At 39.2% G+C, this 21117-nt stretch overlaps 1 long non-coding RNA gene across 1 annotated transcript; it reads left to right on the forward strand.

Annotated features, from left to right (window-relative positions):
* Positions 1 to 2044: 2044 nt before the first annotated feature.
* LOC132071819 (uncharacterized) lies at positions 2045 to 20654 on the forward strand. The gene is made up of 2 exons (XR_009418201.1): positions 2045 to 2110; positions 19927 to 20654. It is a non-coding gene; the product is annotated as an uncharacterized LOC132071819 (long non-coding RNA).
* Positions 20655 to 21117: the final 463 nt, after the last annotated feature.

Raw genomic sequence — 21117 nt, forward strand, 5'->3', positions numbered from 1 at the left:
ATAGAAACATGCATGTAAGTGTGTATGTACATGTGTGTATATACAGATGCCACTTAAAGAAGCTGCGTGTCTTCAACAATACTTCACAGTCCAACAGAAAACATAGACATGTTTGTCTCTAATTAAATAGTTTCTGATCTAGGATTATGTATTTTTACCTCCTATTTAATGAAATTTCTTTAGGAAGATCTGGGCAATAGCTTTTTTCTTTTTTCTTTGTTTTTTAAGTAACATTTATGCTTCCATATGTATTATGTGACTCAGCCTTTATCATTCATAGATTACAAAGTTACAATTAAAGACCTGGATAAGACTAACAAGTTGAGTGTGGCAGAAGCACTCTTCTTTTTTCAAATGAAATTCTAACTAAATTTTAAATATGCAAAAAAGGCCTAAATTCTCAGTGCAATATTGATTACAAAGAGTTAATTTTTCTAATGAGTCAATTCTGAGAAATTCTGCAATACCTAGAAAATCAAGATTGCCTGGTGCAGAGTGGTCATGTCCTTCTGCACTCTCTGCTCCATCATGCCATGCAAACTGCATTATTCTTGTTACAGATGCTAAATGATTTTTTAAGGACTAATTCTTTAAAGTAGAAGATTTTTTTGACTGCAATTTACTCTGGATCCTTATACGTTGTTTATTCAGTTGTCATTCAGCAGTTCTTTATTTTCTGCTCATGATGGGGAATGTTCACCCTGCTCCGTTTTATAATTAAAATGTGCTGTTCTTCAGTAGAAGAATATATTTTCACAAGTCATCTAAGACATGCTTTTCCCTTTTATCTTAAACTTTCGGTACCTGAAGTAATTCTGACCAGGCAGTTACCCTTCAGTGCAGAATGAAAGGAGGAGAAAGGGTGTGCTGTGACTGCTTGGTGAGGTGCACTTCTGATAACCTACAGGGCATTTGTGTGTTTGGTTGAACCAAGATACTTGGAGATTTTCAAATTTTTGTTCTCTTGCTTTTGTTGCATCCTTATCTCAGCAGCTGCTCTCAGAATCCACACCAAACCTTACTAAGGGGCTGAAAAGTCTCGCTTGTTTGCTTATTTATTTATTTATTTATTTATTTATTTTTCAGTGAGTACAGATTAGGCAGGGAGATGAAAAACTCACAGGAAAAACTGGTGGAAATTCCTGTAGTAGAGAAGGTTTTGTGGTGTACAAATCTTTGACTTCCTACATGCTCTGGCTTTGGCTTCCCAGAACCCCGAAAAACTCTAACTTAATTTATGGGAAGGGGTACATTTACCTTCAGGAAAACATATGTGTGTGACCCTTCATGCTGCCAATTCTTCATGCAAGTGCAGCTCCCTCTCCTCTGCCTCCTGAGTGCTGCGGACCATCCATGTGAGGTGGTAGTTTCAAGAACTGCTGAAGTTTGACTGCAAATTTCATGTTCTTTCTCCTTCAGATGAGCATGTATTTATTCAGGTTGCTTTAAATTACTTTCCACTGATCCAGACAGTTCATACTCAGGCTCTTTCATACTCAAGCTAAAATATAAAAAGGTCATATACAGTAATTAAAAATATATTCTTCTTGTGAAAACTGAAAGAAAAATGTAAGCCTTAATTGTTAGAAAAAAAATTGAAGAGCATAATTTTCTTATTCAACAGCTTTTCCTTGAATGCACTTTGCTTTAGGCATATACACTCAAAGATACTGTAATGCATTTGTTTTCTTTTTAAAACAATAATTAAATATATTACAAATTCTTTATCTCTGTGTGCAGAGCTTTCACCCTGTTCATCTTTGCAAATCTTTATTGCTGGTAATGACACGTAAGCATGGAGGAATTGTGGTAAGAATTTTAAAAATTGCTGTGATCTAAAGCAAGTGACAGACGTTTCATGAAATGCATGTACAAGTGTGGGGGGATACAATGTAAGAAAAAAAAGATTGTGAAAAAGGTAATCTCACCTCTGAGGAGTTGCAGCTGCACTAATTATCAAAGATTAGGAGCAGGCCTGCCCTTAACAGGCCACAGCTGTGTCCAATGAGGATGAGTGCTATAAAAGAGTGGGTTAGCAGGAGTTTGTTGGCCATACTGTGAAGAAGGAGTCAGTGCTGTGAGGAGGTGACCATGAGAAATCACTAAGAAGGTATGGAACTTTTGCAATAAGATGACAGCATACAAGGGCCAGGATAGGTCAGTATAAGGACTTTAGCCGAGGGATGGCTGTTATGTGTATGTTGAAAAGGAAGTTCTCGGGTATTTAGTGTGCTATATAATTTTTTTAATGTAACTATATATGACCTGTCTCCAGGAAATGGATGGTCTTAGATTATGCAGGGCCTCAGATGAGCACTCTGGAGTATTTTAAACCAAAATATACAAACTTTACCACTCTTTACTTCCTCCTAACCTCCTGAGGCCATGTTACATACCTTTGACAGCCTCCAAACACTCACCTTATTTCTGCAAAACCTAGTCCCAGACTTCATCTAGCCCTCTTCTTCATCTGCCCAGTTTCAAAAGCAGGATGCTAATGCCTGTGCTCACACATTTTGCTTTAAGAGGTTCTATCTGTTTGCTTTATTTTCAATTTCTGTTGGAAAATGGAAAATATCACCTCACACGTGAAAGATATATTTGCTGAAATTCAGCCTAGGGGACTTTCTGAGAGCATCACTTCTTCCTTGCCTATGACCCGGGGCAGCTGTTTCCTTTTCCTTATCTAGGAGCTGACTGAAAAGAATCTGTTTCTTTTACAGCTGTCAAGTGCATCTGACAACATTTGTCCTTATATTCATGTGCACACTGCAGAAGGCAGATGCTTCATCCTTTTGTTTTCCTGATCTCAGATTCCCAGGAGGTTAAAGGGAATTAAATAAAATGTAGAAAAACTTTAGCATCAGAGGTTTCAATATTGTTAAGGAGTCTTATATATTGTAGTTGTTCAAGCCTTTGATGTTTTCTTGTGGGCCTGTTTCTCCCTCACTAAGATTAAGTTCATGGTGAAGTCTAGATAAATGTGACATTTAATGCAAGCCTATTCTTGCTGCTATGGACACATGCCTTGCTGAGTGTGTTGACGTCGCTGTGGTCTGGAAAGCATGGTAAGTTCAACATGCTTATACAAGGTCTTCCTAGCTCCTACCTTTGTTGTTAATAGCTTAATGTGCTTGTAAGTATAATAATTGCCAACTTAACACATTTGTCTTCATGAAAGCCCTTCAACACACCTCAGTTAATGAGGCCCTGTCATTGTGGCTTTGGGAGGGAAAGGCCTTTTGCAGTACAGGAAAAATAGTGAAATTCAGGGACAGAAACTATAAACTTACATCTTCTGAGGTGTCCGGGTTTTGCGTTAGGGTCTCTCCGGTGGAAAAGCCATTTAGAAAATTTTTCTGTTCTTCCCTATGGTTCCACCTGAAGTTTGTCTTTCCTCTCAGCCAAAGTGCTTCTGTGTTGGTGAGAGTTCTGAAAGGCCTGTCATCATGTTGCAAAGAGGACATCCTGGCCCCATCTCCTTATCCAGCCCTTAATGAGGATGGATACCAATGGAAATTTTTCATTATGAAGATGGAAACAAAACCAAATTAGCATTCAGGTTTTGCTCATGGTGGCAGTCCCTTTCAAAATAAGCATTTTCTCCTTGCTGTGCATACAAGAGGAAGACAAATTCTCATGCTACCTAAGGTGAAGAAATGTCATGTAAACCATGTAATCAGCCCTTTTCTAATTTCTCTGTGTTTTGTTTGTTTGTTTGCCTTTTTTTTCCTCCAGTCTGCATTTTTTAAATGACCTCCTTAATCCATGAATTCACAAACAGCCAACAGGGAGGAGCAGGGATTAGTTCCTACAATCAGAGGGAGGGCAAGAGCTTTGCCAATAAAGAATTCATATTTTGGCATAATTTCTATGGAGATTAATGGGAGTTTAGTACAGAAAAACTAGAGGTATTATGTGTGCATATCTGTCTATAGTAGGTCAACATGAATACTAGAACCACTGTGTTCTCCAGTTGGTCGCAATTTACCAGGCTGGAAATGGGATCTTGCACCTGATTTGCTGTTTAAGAGTGGAAATCCCTGTGTCCACAGGAAGGCAAGGACAAACTCCCATGGAGCCAACATGTCACCTGCCTGCACCATAGAGTCCAGGGTGGTGTCAGCTTTATGCACTGTTTTGCATAAGTTTTATTTCTGCCCTTTCTACATAGGTTTTAATAAAGGACATGTTAATGAGCACTAAGAGACATTTATTATGCAGACAGCATATCATGGCCAGTTAGCCTGATGGATTGGTAGGAACATCATTGTAGGAAGTCCTAGCTCCACACCATTATTCAGTCCTTAATTAGGAATTTTTCCTTAGTAAGTGCTGAAAACCATGCAAGGCTTTCAGATTTACCTTGTGTTATTTGTAAGGAGCAAGTGCTTCTTCTGCACACTCCAGAGGACACAATCTTCCACCAATATCTGTGAAGGGCTTTGCTCTAATTTCTCATTTAGAAGAATTTAGTGTGCAGGGGCTGTGTCTGCATGCAGGAGAAGACCCAGGCAGATGTAGCTGTGCCAGTCATTTAACTCCTTTAATTTTAAAATGTGTTGCAGGTACTTTATTTTTCCAAGTATGGAAATCAGGATGTGCCTGTAGTTTATACCTAGAAATTACCTCTAGGTGGATTCATCCTCTTTTTAGCCTTAGTCCTTTTTGCTGGACCAGCACACCTCTAGCTGCATGGTCAGAGATTTGCCAAACTGCTGTAAGAGCTGAGTTCCCTCTTCTAATGGGGTCTGAACAAGATGTTTGTCCTCACAGAAAAACACTGTGGGCATCTCTGGCCAAAATAAAGCTCTGGTGGCGTGGACAATCACTGCATCAGGAAAAAACTCAAAGAATATGTCTTTCTGCAAGCAGTGGAAGCAAAAGGACTATAACTGCAACCTCTTAGCAACCACTCAGTGCCTTCTATCAAGTGAAAGAAAATTGTGCTCTGATCCTTTGGGAGATGCATTTGGATGTAGCTAGTTTTGGAATATTTCAGGGAGCCTTAAGGGGAACTTCTTGTGAGAGTGTTTACCTTGCAGCCACTACCTGTGATAGCTGCAACCTGTCATGTTTATTTTTCCTCTCCTGGGGAGATAATACCATGCCTGTTTCCAGTGGTGATGGTGGCTTGCCCTGTAAAACACCTTCCTCTGTATATACTGCAGTCATATTTGTGGGGAGGCAAAACTGAGCAAATCAGATTTGTTTGCAACAAATAGAACTTCCTCCTCGGAGGCTGCTGTGGTGCAGCTTCCCCAGTTCAAAATGATGCTAATTTGCTCTCACCTAGTTACCAAGGGGAGTCTCTGTGATTTCAGATATGTCGCCTGCTGGAAATGACTAGGAGACTGAAAAATATATTCAGCTCCTCAGGGAGTGTTTTTTATCCTTTTAAATGAGTTTTTGTGTGAAGAAGTATTTGATAGACTATCCCCAGTGTAAGATAAATAGTTTTCCTGAGTTCAGGACTAATTATCCTCAGGGACACAACAACCTGAAGAGCTAGATGAGCCAGAAATAAACTGGTATCTCTTGGCTGTGATGGGAAGCAGGCATTTACTTACACACTTAAGGCTGTTGAGCTCATTGCTGCTGGAGAGAAAGTGGATGGCTTTCTCCTAAGAGCCTCCACATGTAACAGAGAACACGTGCACTGCAGCAGCACCCTCTCCGTGGTGCACAGGGAGATGTACACCACTGGCAGCACTTGCTGGCTGTAGGCATTTCAAACTAAAAAGGCTCTTAATATGGCCCAAAGAGAACTTTTGTTCATGTGGTGTTGCACGTGCTTTTCTTGCTTAAGTAACATACACATTTAAAACACACATTTCTTACAGAAGGATGAGAGAGCATGGTTTTGTTCCTTAAAAAATCCAGGAAAAAAATGAGGTTTTTGTCATGTTTGCCCAGTGATCTTTTTCTGTTTTCTCTATCTCTTTGGTTTTTCTCAGCTATTTTTCATTGACACTTAGCTCAACATTTGAGGCTCCATGTTGTGACTGGAGGAAGGGTAAATCCACATTGAAATAGTTCTTGTAGTTTGGACCAAACCAACTAGAGATCTCACGAGAATTTAAAAAAAAAAATTAATTTTTGCATCTTGGGGTTAAGGTGTTTGGGGTTTTTTTTTTGCCTCCTAAGACAAAACTCTGTTTAAAGCCAAATACTGGAGGTGAATTTCCTAAGTACTGCAAGATCTAGCCAAATTTGGCAGAATAAAAAGTTCATTTCCTTCTGGATGAGTATCTAAACTCTCTGCCACATTCCTAAATTAGATCATTCCCCATGCAAGCCTCACTCCAGGAGAAAGCCAGCCAGGCTGTGCTGGGAGAGGCTCCCGCAGGGTAGAGTTCCATCTGTGGGGCCACACGGGATTTGTGGGGAGCACCACGACCTTTCAGAGGAGAGGGGCAGAGCACTGGTGGAGGTGTGCAGTTCAACCTTTTTTCAACCAATGCCAATCTTTATTCCACCGATGCTAACCTTTTTGTCAGCATTGCCTTGTGTCACCTCGCCCACCAGCGGTGTGGCGCAGTGTGCAGCTGGGAGGTGAGAAAAACCTAAAAACCTGGGGCATGGCAGTGCTGGCCCCAGGCAGCAGGGACGGGTGCAATCTCTTGGCTGGCTGAGGGCACATCTCATGAGCTGTGGTTGCTATTTATAGCTGGGGGAGATGAAGTGTGATAGCGCTCACAGCCCCCGTCCTCCCTCTAGGTGTTTGAAGGGCAAATGCCTCCAGGACAGAGGCTGGTTTCTCTGTGAGAGCTTTCAGGTGCTACTCAGAAACTGTTTTATTTTCTAATGAAAGCTCATTTCTATCAGTCTGCTAAAACTGGGGCTTGGGCCAAAGCACAGCAGTGCTGGAACAAACATCAGCTCAGTGGTCCTCCACCCCACCTCCTGGGGTAGAGCAAACACATCAGCTACAAGTTCCTCTCAATGTCTGTTTGGAAGTGTTTGTTAATGAAGTTGCCAAATAGAGAGACATAAAAAGGAAAGAAGTCTTAGCTTTAGCCAGTGGATTTGTGCTTAGCATGGTATATTAACTAACTGTCTGAGAGCTCAGCGTACCTTTGAGAGCAAGGTGTGCCTTGGGGAAGTGTGAAAATAGGGCTTGTCTAGCTGAAGGAGGTCTTTTGACATTATCTGTTCCTCTGTGCCCTCCAGATGCTGCTGCTGTCAGCACTGGGGAGCTGTTCACCAGCATCCCAAGGATTCCTAAATTTAAAATTAGCATTGTGAAAGTAAAGGCAGCATTCGTAAATTATGATTCTCTAAACAGAATGCTTATGACCTGTGCATTCACAACTTGCAGTCACAAAGCTGTGAATTTTCTGATTTTTGTCACATTCTGATAAGATTAAAAAAAACCCCACAGGTATATTTGATCCTGCTGACTGGGTTGCATAAGTAATTTCTTGTTCAACTGGAATCTAAAACTTTGGAGATTTCATGTCCATTGGGATGTAAAGTAATTTATGAATTCCCATTAACTTCAACCACCAATCGGGAAAGTTTTTCTTTTCATTTTAGCAAAAAGGATTATGTAGATATGTAGAGCACTCTCATTTTTTTACACTAACAGAAGTTTCAGAAAGCAAGCAACTAAAGCTGAGCCTCTTTCTGTTTAGAAAAAAATCACCCTTTTTCTAAGAAAATCAGAACTTTGTATTTGATCTGCAACTTTTATGAGGAGTAGCATTTAAAAGTCATAATCTGCATGTTTTGAGACTTGCCCACCTTAAGTAACTTTGATCAGCTTTGTGGGAACTTTTGGCCTTTCAAGCCTCTTAATTTTGAATGTGCATATCTGCATTTATTTTGGGAGTTGCTCTTCTAAATTGCAAACATTTACTAATGATCCTAAAATAGCTGCAGATTACGTTTTCTCCTGGCCTGCAGGCAGAAAAGAAGCACTTGTCAATCACTTACAAAAACAAGAACAGTGGCATGAACTGTGTTCATTTCTTGTAAAGATAAAGAAAGCACAAAGAAGAAACATTTTGAAGGTTAATTCTGTGAAAGTCCTACGTTAGAACATTTGAAGAAGGAGAGACTTACTATTAGTCAACTGTATTGATTTCTGCCACTAAGGGAAGTGGGAGAAAAAGTATTTACTGTGCTGAACTGCTGGAGCTTTCAACCAGTTCATATTGAACTCTGTGTCCTGGTGTCTTCTCTTGGTGTTCCCTCTGGAAGGGAAGGCTGCAAGAGACCCTACAGCAGAGCAGTGAGAAGGAGCTGCTCTGTGCCTGTTAGCTTCCTCAAGGGAAACAATCACCTCTTCTCACTGCTAGCAATGGGTCACAAAATAATCTTCATGATTGCGGCAAATCAAGGGCTGCTGCAATTGAAAAGGGGTCATTGCTGCTTTTTGGTCTGGTTCCTCTTCATGGCCTTGTCAAGTGCTACAAGTACTTGCAAGTACAGTTACTAGCATGGCAAAAGAATTAGTTTGAGTTGGTTTGTTTCAGGCTGCTTGATATTGTGGCTGAGTTGCCAAGAAATTTTATTGTTCTATGTTTGGGAAAACTGGAATAAGTGTCCTAGTTTTTAGGGTGTTTTTTGTGATTTTCTTCTCTTTTTTTTTAACAGACATTAAACCTTAAACACGAACTGTTTTCTTCCTTAACAGAAGGCAAAGAAAAACAAGCTCAGACTTTTAACTAAACTCCTAAACTTCAAATTAATAGATGGATAGATGTATCTTACAGTGGGACTCTACTCAGAAAAGTGGCTGGGTAATGATGGTGTCTTCTTCCTCAGCATGACACTGTGTGCATTCAGTCAGATCTTTATGGCTAAAATAAGTCTTGACTGCTTTTTACTCATTAGCCCTGCAGAGGCTACATAGCTAAGCAGCAAATATAGCTAAGAGCTAATGAGCTAGATTTTCCAGTGGTGAGCACTGAAGCCTCAGCAGCTGAGACTTCTGCTGACTATTGATTGCTCCTTACAACAAGGGGTAGTAGGCGCAACACCATATTTCTCAAAAGAAATTAATTCCAAATAAGCCCAAACAAGCTGCCTGTGTGCTTGACTTTTAAATTTTAATACAATTCTAGGTCTGAAAAATCGAAATGAAATGTAAGGCTGAACTTGAAACACCAATTTAAGTTCACCCTTTTAAGGCTGTACTTTAAGACACATTTATTTTCATCATTATTAATTTTTGTAACCAATAGTTACAAAAATTTTTTTGTAACCAATAGTTCTTTTAATGCAAATTAGATTTCACATTGACACTAAATAGATGATATATTATATATAGGACTTCCTAGATTTGATTATTAAAGCTTTTACTGTAAGAGTTCAGTGCTGAATCGTTAGTGTTTGAAACTGCAGTATGTGATAAGTTGCTCTAATAGATTTTCTGCAATGTTCCTGAAATTAGTCCATGAATTTGTAATCTTCTTTCAAATAGATAAAAATGACTGCTGTGACTCTAGAAATCCAAAAGGGAAACTGAAAGGAAGATGTGATATTTTTGTAATTTTTGAAAATTATGAAACGTATGAATGGGAGAGCATGGGGAGCTGTAATGGGAACTGCATGTGCTGAGTTAATTTTCATTGATAAAGTAATGAAGCAAATATTAAGGGATGAGAGCTGATGAACAATAACACCTTTATACATACATTAAATAATCTCTGACATACTGAATTGATAGATATTTTTTAACATTACTGAATTTATAGCCAACGGTAATGATGGCATGACTGAAATCCAGATATTTCTCAATATTATTAGAGAATTTGACAAAATATCTGCAACCTGAACAATTATTTCCTAGCAATTTGGGTGTAAGCATTGTCTCACACATGGAAAGAATCTAAATAAATGGTGGTGATTTGCAGTAAAATATTGAATCCTAGAGGTGACCAAGTGGTGTGGTGCTGGACAGTGTAATGTAGATTTTTTGTACTGGTGTTTATTAATTTTTGCAAGAGAAGTGTAAACTGCTCATTAATTATGTTCCACATGGACTAAATGGGGAGGTGTAGCAGAGGATGGACTAATCACTTTATCACTGAGCTGGTACAATTTACTATAGTCCAACTAAAAGTGGGAATAAATTCTCCCTGATAGGAAATTTATTTCCTGAGTTGGTATGTGGATCTGTGCTTTACTTCTTTCAGACACTATATATCTGTTCTTACATGTCAAGGCTGCTGGCTCCTTTGTTATTCTGGGTGCTGGGAACACTGAATAGTTCTTAAACTGCTTGTAGATAATAAGTGCAAATAAAACAATTTTATTAAGGCCGAAAAGAGGAAGTGGATAAATATTGAGGCTCGCACAGCGATACAAAAAGGATCAGAAAAGGCTGACAGAGCACAGACAAGCTGCTGCTGAGCCAGACATTATTCTTTGGGTGTCATATGTTTACAGGGGGTGCTTAGGGCCATCCATGGAAAAGTCTTGTGCAAAGGATAAAATCTGATATTTTGTAAGAAAATTTCTCTAGTTATTTTAGTTCTGTTTCCACTCTGATAAGGACTCTATGAAACTGAGGAGACCCAGCTCTCTCACAGGGCAGAGGGGGAAGACAGGAATTCCCCTGTATAGAATAGGCCTTAACTTTTTTGGTCTGGAGGGTGGACATGTGTTTCTTAGCCAGAACCTTCTGGAAAGGTGTTTTTCTGTCAAATTGAGTTTCAAGGATTTTTAATGCCTACACAAGACATCAGCAGATTTTGGCGGGGGCTGCAGGATGGTAGAGTTGAGGACTGACTTCAGTGAGAGCTGAGCTGGCTTCCATCAGAGTGTCTCAGGTGCCAAAAGTACAGAAGTTGCAGGGTAAAACCTTTAGCATTTGCTCAAACTAGCCAAATTAAAATGAGGCAGCTTCTTGTGCTCTGACTGCATGTAGGGCAGGGGCAAGCCAGCACAGACTTCCTTCCCCTGGATCATGTTTTCATATAGAGGAAAGAATTTAGAATGGCAAGTTCAAAGGCAGTCTGGACAGGCAAGATCAGTGCATCTGAGGCTGCTGAGAATGGTGCCTGTAATTGTAGCAGTATTTATCACATTGCAGTGGAAATGAAAGCCCTGTAACATCTTCCATGGACCCTTAAGATGCTTGGAAGCAAGACAAAATTTTGATTTAAAGCATTGGCTTAAGTTACTTAAAGCAAGAAGAGTGCCTTGAAATAGCTTAGATATGATAACACACTTTTTCCTCTTGCCTCTGATGTCAGCATGAAAAATTTTAGGAGAGTAGGACATGGAATGGTAGAAGTGAGTATACAATAAACTTATAGAGGAATTTCTTGCCTACCAACTCCTAAAAGGCTCCATATTATCAGTGGTTTGAGCTAGTGAGATGTCTTATTTATTCCTTTAGAGTTTTCCATATTGATTGGGCCTAAATGTGCTCCTTTTACAAAAATGTCCATGGGGGTGATTAAGTCTTGCATAAAAAGTGTTGTAAATTTTTGTAAGCTCTAGGAGACTCTTTAGCAGTCATTCAGCACTTCCTTGCCAGGACCCTGTAAATCTGGTACCACCTGGCAGTTTTAGGTTAGTTCCCCTACTTTGTCTATTCTTTGAGCAAGTGCTAGAGACAACTACATTTGGCTACATGAGCATGTCCTCTGTCAATTCAAGGCTGGAAAGTTTGAAAAATAGAGGGCATTGGGATGGGGATTGAAATTCTTCCTCCTTCCGCCTCAGGTCCAAGCCCATGGAGAGGCAGCTGCTGGAACAAACAGTAAAAAAAGAGGGTGGATTCACATTTTGGCAGGTGCAGGGTGATGTTACCCCTGCAAAGCTTTATGGACATGCACCTAGCACTGCAGAGAATGTGCCTGGGGTGTCTCTATGTACAGGGGCAAGTTCATCCTGTGTAATGCATCCTCTGTGGTGTCTTCTGGGCTGCTAACTCGGATCTAGGGAGGGTAGGTGGGGTCCACTTGCTTTTGATTGCCATGAGGGACACTACCTAGTGAGGAAGGAGATGTTCATGACTGTCTTTCAACATGAAGATTGGAATAATTTTTTTCTGGACATCCCAAGTCTGGAGTTACTTGTTTACTCCTTTCTCACAGTCAAGAGCACTAGACTTTGCCTTTCAGTCATGAGAGTGGCATTTAATAGTGGGCCTTGTGTTTTTGTTGATGGAGAAGCCATCAACCAAGGTGCCAATGCCATTGGATTCACTCAAACATGCCAAAGTTACACTTGACAAGAAATTAGTGTGCTGCCAGCACCCATCTGAATCTCTTCTGCTTCTCTGCTGCTGCAGCGTAAATTATATGGCTGGAAATATTTCACAGTTCTTGGACTCAGATATATTCTGGACATGTCAAATATCATCTGATTATTAAATATTGTCCCATCATTTGATTTGCTATGTGTTTGTTATGCAAACCTCTTGATGACATTGAATGACTTCTTCAGTGAAGAAAAGTGGATTTTAGGGGACAAATTGTTTGAAACATTTATTGGGAAGCTAGTTTGAAAATAATGTGACTAAAGCATATAGCAAATTTCATTTGGATTTTTTAATATATTTTTTAAAAATGTGTTTTACATACATATATACACATATTTATTTATTTTTTTTTTTCTTGAAGACAAGACTTGGGAATTTCAAGCTTTGAAGCAGTTCTTTCTTGTCAAGGGCACAAGTCCCTAAGTTGTGATTTTTGAATCAGTACGCTGCTGAGCTAGTCAGGAAGGTGGCAAAAGTTTTAAACTAGCAGGGGTGTGCCTGAGGCAAGCTTCAGGCATACTGGCATCATAGCTGCCTTCCTGTTTTGCCAGCAGAAAAGTGGTACCATATAGACTGATTAGAGGAATGTGGACAAGGGAAGGAGTAGATTATTCCAGATAAAATAAACAAATAAAACCTTCATGAGGAAGCAAGCTTTTTGAGCTGATTTTTTTTTTTCCTGGAAATGTTTTTTGGTGCTCTAATTTGAGAGTTTGCTATCAACTCCTGTGCCATTTTTGCTGGAAATCATGTGACTTGGCAAGTTTTAAATAGGTCTATTCCTGGTTTACTCCCATGTGAATGATAGACCTTGTCTGTGATATCAAAGATGTTTATTGTGGAAACCATAGATCTATATCAAGTTCTTAATTCCGCACAACAAGAGAAGTGAAAGTGCATTTTATACCTTGTTCTTGATACTGCAGCACAATGCATTTGTGAGACTTATATCTGGATTATGATTTCAAAAACTTGATGATCTTTTAGACTTCATTGATTTGGATCTACCATAATATTAAACATGGACATATAATGCTTTGTATATGTAAGCATACTCCTTACCTTTTATTTTCTAGTAACCACAGGGAGGTTAGCAACAAGACAGAGCCAAGTCCTTACAGTATTTCATACTGGGTGAGTAAGGGATAATAAGGGATAGTAGACATAGTTGAGATGAGATGTTCAAGTTGGCACATAGTCAAACAATGGAGCAGGTTGTTCAAAGAGGCTGTGCAGTCTCCATCCTGAAGGTTTTCGAGGTGCAGATTGACAACACTCTGGTCTCAGTCTTGTGTCTGGCCCTGCTTTGAGCAGATGGTTGGACCAGAGACTTTCTGGGGCACCTTGCAAGCTGAATTTTTCTGATTTTTAATTGCTGGTTTGTCTAGTCTAGTTACAAAAGATATTTTGGGCAGTGTTAAATGAAGATGAAGGCCTTTTCCCAAACTGATATAATTTATAAATATAGAAGGATGACTAGGATGCTGCTATTGCTTGATGAAGATTGTTGTTTAGGAAGATATAATTATAAATCATAAGGATAGGAGCTGAACTCCCTCTGGCACAGTGGATTTATACATATTTTTAATGTAGTTCTTTGGTCAGATTGGCCAGGGACTAGACTTCGTTCCTTTTCTTTTCATGGTCTCTCCAGAAGAGCAATGCAGTGATTATTCAGTTGTGAGCAGTTTAATTTGGTTTAAGTGATAGCAAAAGCAAGCACAAATCAGGTAAGCTGGGGTTTACTCTTACAACTCTCTACTGTGTTACTGTAATTCCCCTGGGACTTCTTTCTCTGAAATCTTACAACTTTTTGAAGAAACTTCTCATCTGCTTTTAGTTCTTTGCTGGTGATGAAAAAGACATTCAGATTCCAATCATGAAGTTTTCCCCCCTTTCTCATTTCACTTCTGCCATGTGAGTTATGATTTCCACTTCTCTAAGTAATCCCTCCAGAATTCCTTGTCCTCCTTCCTCTAACCCTGTAGGCAATGCAAAATGAACCATTTGCTGAGAACAGCTTTTGAGCATCCCAGCTGATACTTTCAGGGATCCATTCAGGAAGCCCACAACTTCTCCAGGTTTTCTTTCTTGCTTAGTCAAAAATCCCTGTCCTGCACTCCTGTCCACTTCCAACCTTCACACTAACTTTTTTTTCTCCAAAGGTCAAGTTAATTCTAGGTCTTACCCCACTGACTTTAGTGGATTTACTGCTGGAACCTATGAGCTTCTTATTTTGAGACTGCCATTAAAAAGACAGCACTTTAGTGCCCTCTGATATTTGAGCTTTACTGTGGTATTTGTAGTATCTCCTACAGTGGGAACAAGAAGTATTGCAGTATAGACAAAATTTGAGGTACCGTAAATGTTACATTTATTTTAAATGACCCATTGTAAGCCCATGAGAAAGATATACTTAATACTTTATTCTGTAAATATAAAAATTGTTCCAAGACTATGTCCCAGGAAAGTGAGAAAGAAGTAAAATTTCTTTCTCTCAGAGAAATTGCTTCTTGTGTCAATGAGTTACCTCTAGGGCTTACAATTTTTAGGTTTTCCCATGATTAGAGACCTTAGGTGGCTTGTTCCTACTGGCTCAGCCTGCTGATAAGGGAAGACCATCTTTGTGAGCCCCTGACCTTGACACATGAAGTGGAATACACACCTCTAAACTGTGATGACTCCAAATCTGAAATAAAAGTGAATTATCTGAGATTGTTTGAGTCTTTCAACCCAAAAGTCTGAGCAACTGTAACTTTTGCTTATTTAGTTCTGAATATAAATAGGGAAGCTTCAATTGTTAAATTTGCCTACCAACTGGGAGACTAATTTTTAAAGCTGCTGACATAGGTGGAAACTTAGAGAAAATTCCCAAGGCTTTTGAAAATTGCAAGGAAGTTTGCAAATGTTCTCCATGGGAGGATTTTTTAATATATTCCTGTTTTGAAGGTAACTCAAAGCAGTTGAGTTAATAATGAAAAAAAGTCATGTTTAGGAAGATATTGCTGCCGCACAGCTCAACTCCTCCCTTTGTTTATCCAAGTATATGGTTATTTCGGTTAAAAATCCGGGAAGCGTTCCAGGGTTTTTCTACCTGTACGGAATGTGTGAGGAAGAAAGAAGGCAGGTAAGAGTCACAAACACCACTCTACTCTGCAGTGCAGCTCTCAGTGTAGCTGTGGATGTTCTCATTTAGATCTTTGCCTTGTGTCACATTGATTCTGTGTGGACATACTGGCCTCCAAGGATCAATGTGCTGCCACATGCCCACCTCCTCAGCTACAGCCCAAGCCAAGGTCAGCGTACAGGCAGCCACAACAGCAAGTGTTAGCAGCTGGGCAAGTTTAGTAGTGCATGGCAAACCCTGTTATCCATGTTTGTGCTTCTCCTGTGGCATAGGATTTTGCCACCTCTGTTTTTATTCAGTGCTAAAATGCTATGAGACAGGGTGTGCACAGAGATGTGAAAAAGCGTCACTTGCTTCGTTGTTTGGGTCATGTTGTTAGCAGTCCCCTGGTGCTAAGAGGTTCTGTGAAAAGCAAATTAAAATAAGTACAATTTGGTTGTAGAGGACATTTTATAAATGGAGTACTGATTTCTACTTAGTTGTATTTACAGTGTCAGGAGCAGGACTAAATAAAATAATCTTTCCTGATTTGAACTAGCAAGGTGGCTTCTTTTATGGTGCTTTTGAGCCAAGGTAGTAAAAAGTGACTAGAAAATTTTGGTGGCCAAATGAAAAAAATGGGAGAGGTCTAATGTTCAGAACAAAGGTACAGATCTGTCTTGTGAAAAGTTAGGGGCAGTTCAGTAAATGCTGCCATCCTTTCAAGAAAACCTAGACCATAGGATTTTGAGGAGAGGTGTCTGTGTTTCCTCTGTTTGTATATGCAAGTTGGCTGGTTAAATTAACTACATAATTTCTCTAATATTCTTTTGTAAGGATTGGAGACACTGTTTATTCCAAAACTGGTGCAGGGAAATGACAAGGAGCATACTTAGAGGCCAGAGAGAGTAGCCAGCTACTGCAAATGGCTGTTAGGGGAGTGGGCAGTGCAAACTCATCTGAGAAGGTACATAGGTATCCTTGATATCAACATTGCTGCTTTTTGTAATTTATTATACATTTATGTGTAAAAATATTTAAATATAGTTATGTGTCCTTAAATTAGGAAACATAATAAATGTAGATAGTATTTGAATGTTACAGCGTGCTTAATAGCCGTCAGTCATTAAGGAAATTCTCTATGTGTTTCTGTGGCATGCATGCGCATTTAGCTCTTTCTTCAACCCATCTGGTTGACGATGTTGCTTCCTCAAAGAGTACAGCGTATCTCTAAATCTGTTATGCCACATTTATTGTATTTGCTTTTTTAAAAGGGAAACATTCTTCTTTTAAACTTAAAAAAACTCCAACATTTTCAAGTTCCTTTCTGTAAAGTTCAAAGGTGCTTTCACACGCTTTAAAAGTTCAAACCAACTATAACAACAAAAGCAAACACAGATTCTTTTTCCCCTGAACTGGAATATAGACAAAAATTATTCCATTGCAGACACAAATCTCAGGTGTGTCGTGTTCTCAGCCCTATTTTTTTCTCTCCTATTGGACACCTGAGGAAATAAAGGTGATTGTAACATGAAGGACAGAAAAGGTTGTTGAAGTTTATATTAGCCAAACATGGGAAGAGAAGCAGAGCCAGCAATTTATGAAGTCTGAAATGCTTTTTTGGAAAGGACTATGACAACTTCTTTGTCACCAGCAAATAGGACACATTTTAACTTGGTGATTCTTCTGACCAAATGCACCTGTATCAAGGCAATACCTTGAATGGCAATTTTGCTTTTCTGTCAAACGCTCTTGAGTAAATGTATTTAGAGGCCAGAAGGGCCTATGATGACTTCCTAAATAAAGCAAGTAACAGAATTCAATTCATTGATGTCTGCAAAAAGCTAGCTCCTAGCTCCCTAGCTCCTATCCATGTGTAGGTTTTAGTAGACATCCGGTTTTGTTTTAAACACACTCTATAATGAGAAATCTACTGGATCGCACAGGAAACTGTTGACATAGTTATTTCTTTTTCAAAAGCAAGCATTGCGTTGTATTTGAATATTTCTTATTTCAGCTCCCTGGTGTTTCAAATCTCATTATCCAAAGATGTTAACAAGCATTCAACATCAGGCTCAGATGAGATCACTGGAGCAACGCTTGCCCCATCTGCTCACCTACCCCATCCCAGAGGCTGCTGCCCACCAGAGTAGGGATGGCTGAATGTCTCCTGGAATGACACAGTTTACAGTGATAAGCTGATCCTGGGCAGCAATTGACAAGAAGTGAAGACCTAGCTGGTTCTTGCTGCAGCCACAGAGTTTGGTCTCTAACTGGATGCATATCAATACTTTAATGCACTAGTCTGAGGTTTCTCTTTTCTCCATGGGTGTAGTTATGATCAAATATCTTCCTAAACTCTGAACAGACTGACCTCTGAAATGTGCCTGTAATGACCCTGTAAAATGTGCCTTTGAGACTCTCAGTTTTGTAACTCTTTTCTGAGACATATTTCAACATAACATGCGGACATGAGACTTTGATAACCATCTCTGAACAATTATCCAGCAGTATGTGTTAATCGACATAGATCTCTCCTCACTGAATAAAGGTATGCCTGTCACACAGAGGCTTCTTTGCAGATAAATTTCTGAATTCCGCAAGTGTGACATGGTGCCAGACTACTACAGAAAAATGTGGGTTATGAAGCTTTGATATTTAAACAGCCCATTTAAATACTGCTGAGAAAAAAAGCAAATGAAAAAATTAATGACATTTGATTTACATGTAGTTTCTTTGTTTTTTCACTACTGTAGTGGAAAAAGTTAACTGAATACAAAACTTTTGCATTGGAAAAACTTCTCTTTTAAGGGAAGTACTTTTTTCCAACACGGCGTTCATAGTTTAAAGCAGGATATTAGGACTGTCCATTTCCATTTGGAAGTTCACTGGAGTAGCTGTAATATATTGGATGACCAAATTAATATGTTTGAGAATATCCAATATATACATACAAAACCTCATTGTTTTTATGGCAACTCACTACACAACAATCCAGCGAAGTCAGCAGTGTAGGCTGAAATCAACTTACTTTGCTGTGAATTGGAAATCAGGAGAAGTATGAGCTACTGTGCATTGCTGAAGTGGGTGAAGTTCATTAATGTTCATTTTGGGAATGATTTAATGATGAGCAGTTGATACATTGCCAGCTCATAGTCAGCTCAATATCAACTCATTATCATGAAGCTGGACTCTCTGTGAGTTGTTCTGAGACTTGTGCCTCAAACACATGTATGGGTGAGTAATGATTTTATTGGAAGAAAATAGTTTTCAATATAAAAAAACTGTATTTTAAAAATAAGATGAGAGTTTATAGAAGTAATGTTGGAACTACTTTGAAATTGCTTTCCAGGAAAGCTCTCACCCTTAAAAAATACAATACGAATAACAAGCTATGTCAATGTCTTTCTCATGCTAACACAAAACCACTATTCTTTGTAACTGCTAGAAGCTGCTTATGTAGACTTGCTATCTTATACTTTAGATCTAGGAAATCAACACTGAATTTAATTTAGACTCAGCAGAGAAAAACAAATCAGTAACACCATATCAAAAGCACAAACTACATCTGGTCTCAATCAGTTTATGTACAACATTCAACACACTTGAAAGCACACCACCCACAGCAACATTTCCCAGCATGCTAAGAGCTTCCACTTCTCTGCTTTCTTCTCCTCCTTTACAGTGTGCTCTTTAAAAACAGACAAATAAACAAACTATGTAATCATGATTCATGTTTGCCATCATCTTAGGTCTGAAGCACTACCTCTACCTATTTTTTAGATATTCCTGTGTTCCTTCATTTATTGTCTCAAGCATCAAACAAGGTGATCCATAAACTCTATTCATTTGGCATGTGCTTTGCAGCTCCTGAGACATTTGTACCCCACAGACTCCCAGCTTTTTCCAGATATGTTATTTGGGGATTCCAAATACCTGAGAGCATCTTTCAATTGTTTGTATAATCAAAACACTGATACATTGACATTTGTCTGTTTTCATTTATCTGCTTAAACAAGCAAAAAATACTGAAATATAACAACAATGTTGATTGATTTGACTACGTGACATTTGATGCAATCCTCATGGGCCACAAAGCCAGTATTAGGTTTGCAATCACAAGAAGTCATCTCCAAAAACTCAAGAAGGAGGAGAGCTGTTGGTGCTGGGAAAAAAATTCAGTTCCTGTAGTAAAGAATCATTTTTTTTTGTTTATTCACCCTAGTGACATATATGAAGGCAATGACAGTAAATCAGCTGTCAGCTGACAGCAAAAGGCTTCACTCCAAAAAAGAACCAACAAATTGCAGACTAGGATCTGCCAGTTTCACGGCTGGTAGTTTAAAAATACTAATAAAAATAGGAAACCGTGTGACAGGAAACTGATTTATACAAAAACCCAGCAAACCTCTGTTATTTGCAATGTGAAGCTCTCTGCCTCTTACAAATGCTCCCCAAGAAAGATTCATAGCCTGAAAATCTCGTTATCCTATGGATATGTTGAGATGACCTTGCTCAGGTCTGGACTTTGGGGATAGATCATGTTTTTCCTAGCCAAGTCAAAGCAGTGGATTCTTGTGTGGTTTTTGCCTCTTAGGTGCCTAACCAGCTCTAGGTAGCTTAAGAAGAGAGAACAGAAGCTGATCATCTTTTTGATGCAGAGGTGTTGCAGTTTCCCTTTGCAGGCAAGCCAGTAGCTGTGAAAGAATTGTGAAGAGAAGAGAGAAGTGGAGCCAGAAAGTCTCAAAGATGACACAAGAAGGAAATTCTTGCTGAAGTTTTGGATGATTGTATCAATTTTGTGTTCCTAGGAGAAGATTATTTTCTCCTGGTACATTGCATTTGTTCAAGTAAAGTCATTAAAAACATGGGAATAATAATTTGTGAGGTAGATTGTGATCCATGCTGCTCTTTCCTCTCCTTCAACCTAGCTCAATTTAAAAAAATTCCTTCATTATTGTCAAATTCTTCTTGCAGCTAAGAAGCTAAATGGAGCAAATCATCTCCTGTTAAGAGGTAAATTACAGGTTCTACCTACTGGAAGAGCAAACAAGTGTTTTCGGTGCAGGGTAACAGTTTGTTTTCATTGAGTTTGCACTGAAAAATGCAGATAATCTCTGTGAAACAGTTTACAGAATGGAAAACTGGGAAAATTAGGAACTTATGTTTCACTTTTTACCAAGAATGGTTGTCATACTATACCAGGCACTTTAATGAAGAAATTAGCAATAAGCCTTTAAGACAGTGTCTTCAAGAGAATTGTTACCAGCTTAGGTGCACAAAATATTTGCATTGGAGAAAATAAAAGTAAGTTAATGAACAAAAGGTGTGATATTACATCCAGACAAGGTAAACTGTGCAGCTAAAGAGAGGCTATGTGTTTCTATACTACAAGCCACCACTGCTTTGTAACTTGTAATTTTTCCTTCCTTTCAATAGTCTCACATAGGCACCTGGGTCTCTTTTTTGGGTGATGGCAACTACTTCATGCTCAGGAACATAATTTAGATAAGGAGATTTATGCTTCCATCTCTTTTCCATGCCTTAAGTGTGCAGTTTTTCTAGAAATAACACGAGGTTTTGATGACAGGTGTCAATGTTTTCTTGAGGGTGTTTGATGTTGGTGTTAAGCACTGTGCATGCAGGGCTGCTGGCTCAGCTATAAATGGTACCTGGCCATGTGAGTTAGGGCCCCAGAAAGGAGAGGCCATGGTACCTCTTGGTCTGCCCTGCCCTGCCTCCTTGTCTATCAGCTGTTGAGCAATGCAGCCAGGCTTGGCCACACCTT

Source organism: Ammospiza nelsoni, chromosome 3, assembly GCF_027579445.1.
Source record: "Ammospiza nelsoni isolate bAmmNel1 chromosome 3, bAmmNel1.pri, whole genome shotgun sequence".
Taxonomy (NCBI): domain Eukaryota; kingdom Metazoa; phylum Chordata; class Aves; order Passeriformes; family Passerellidae; genus Ammospiza; species Ammospiza nelsoni.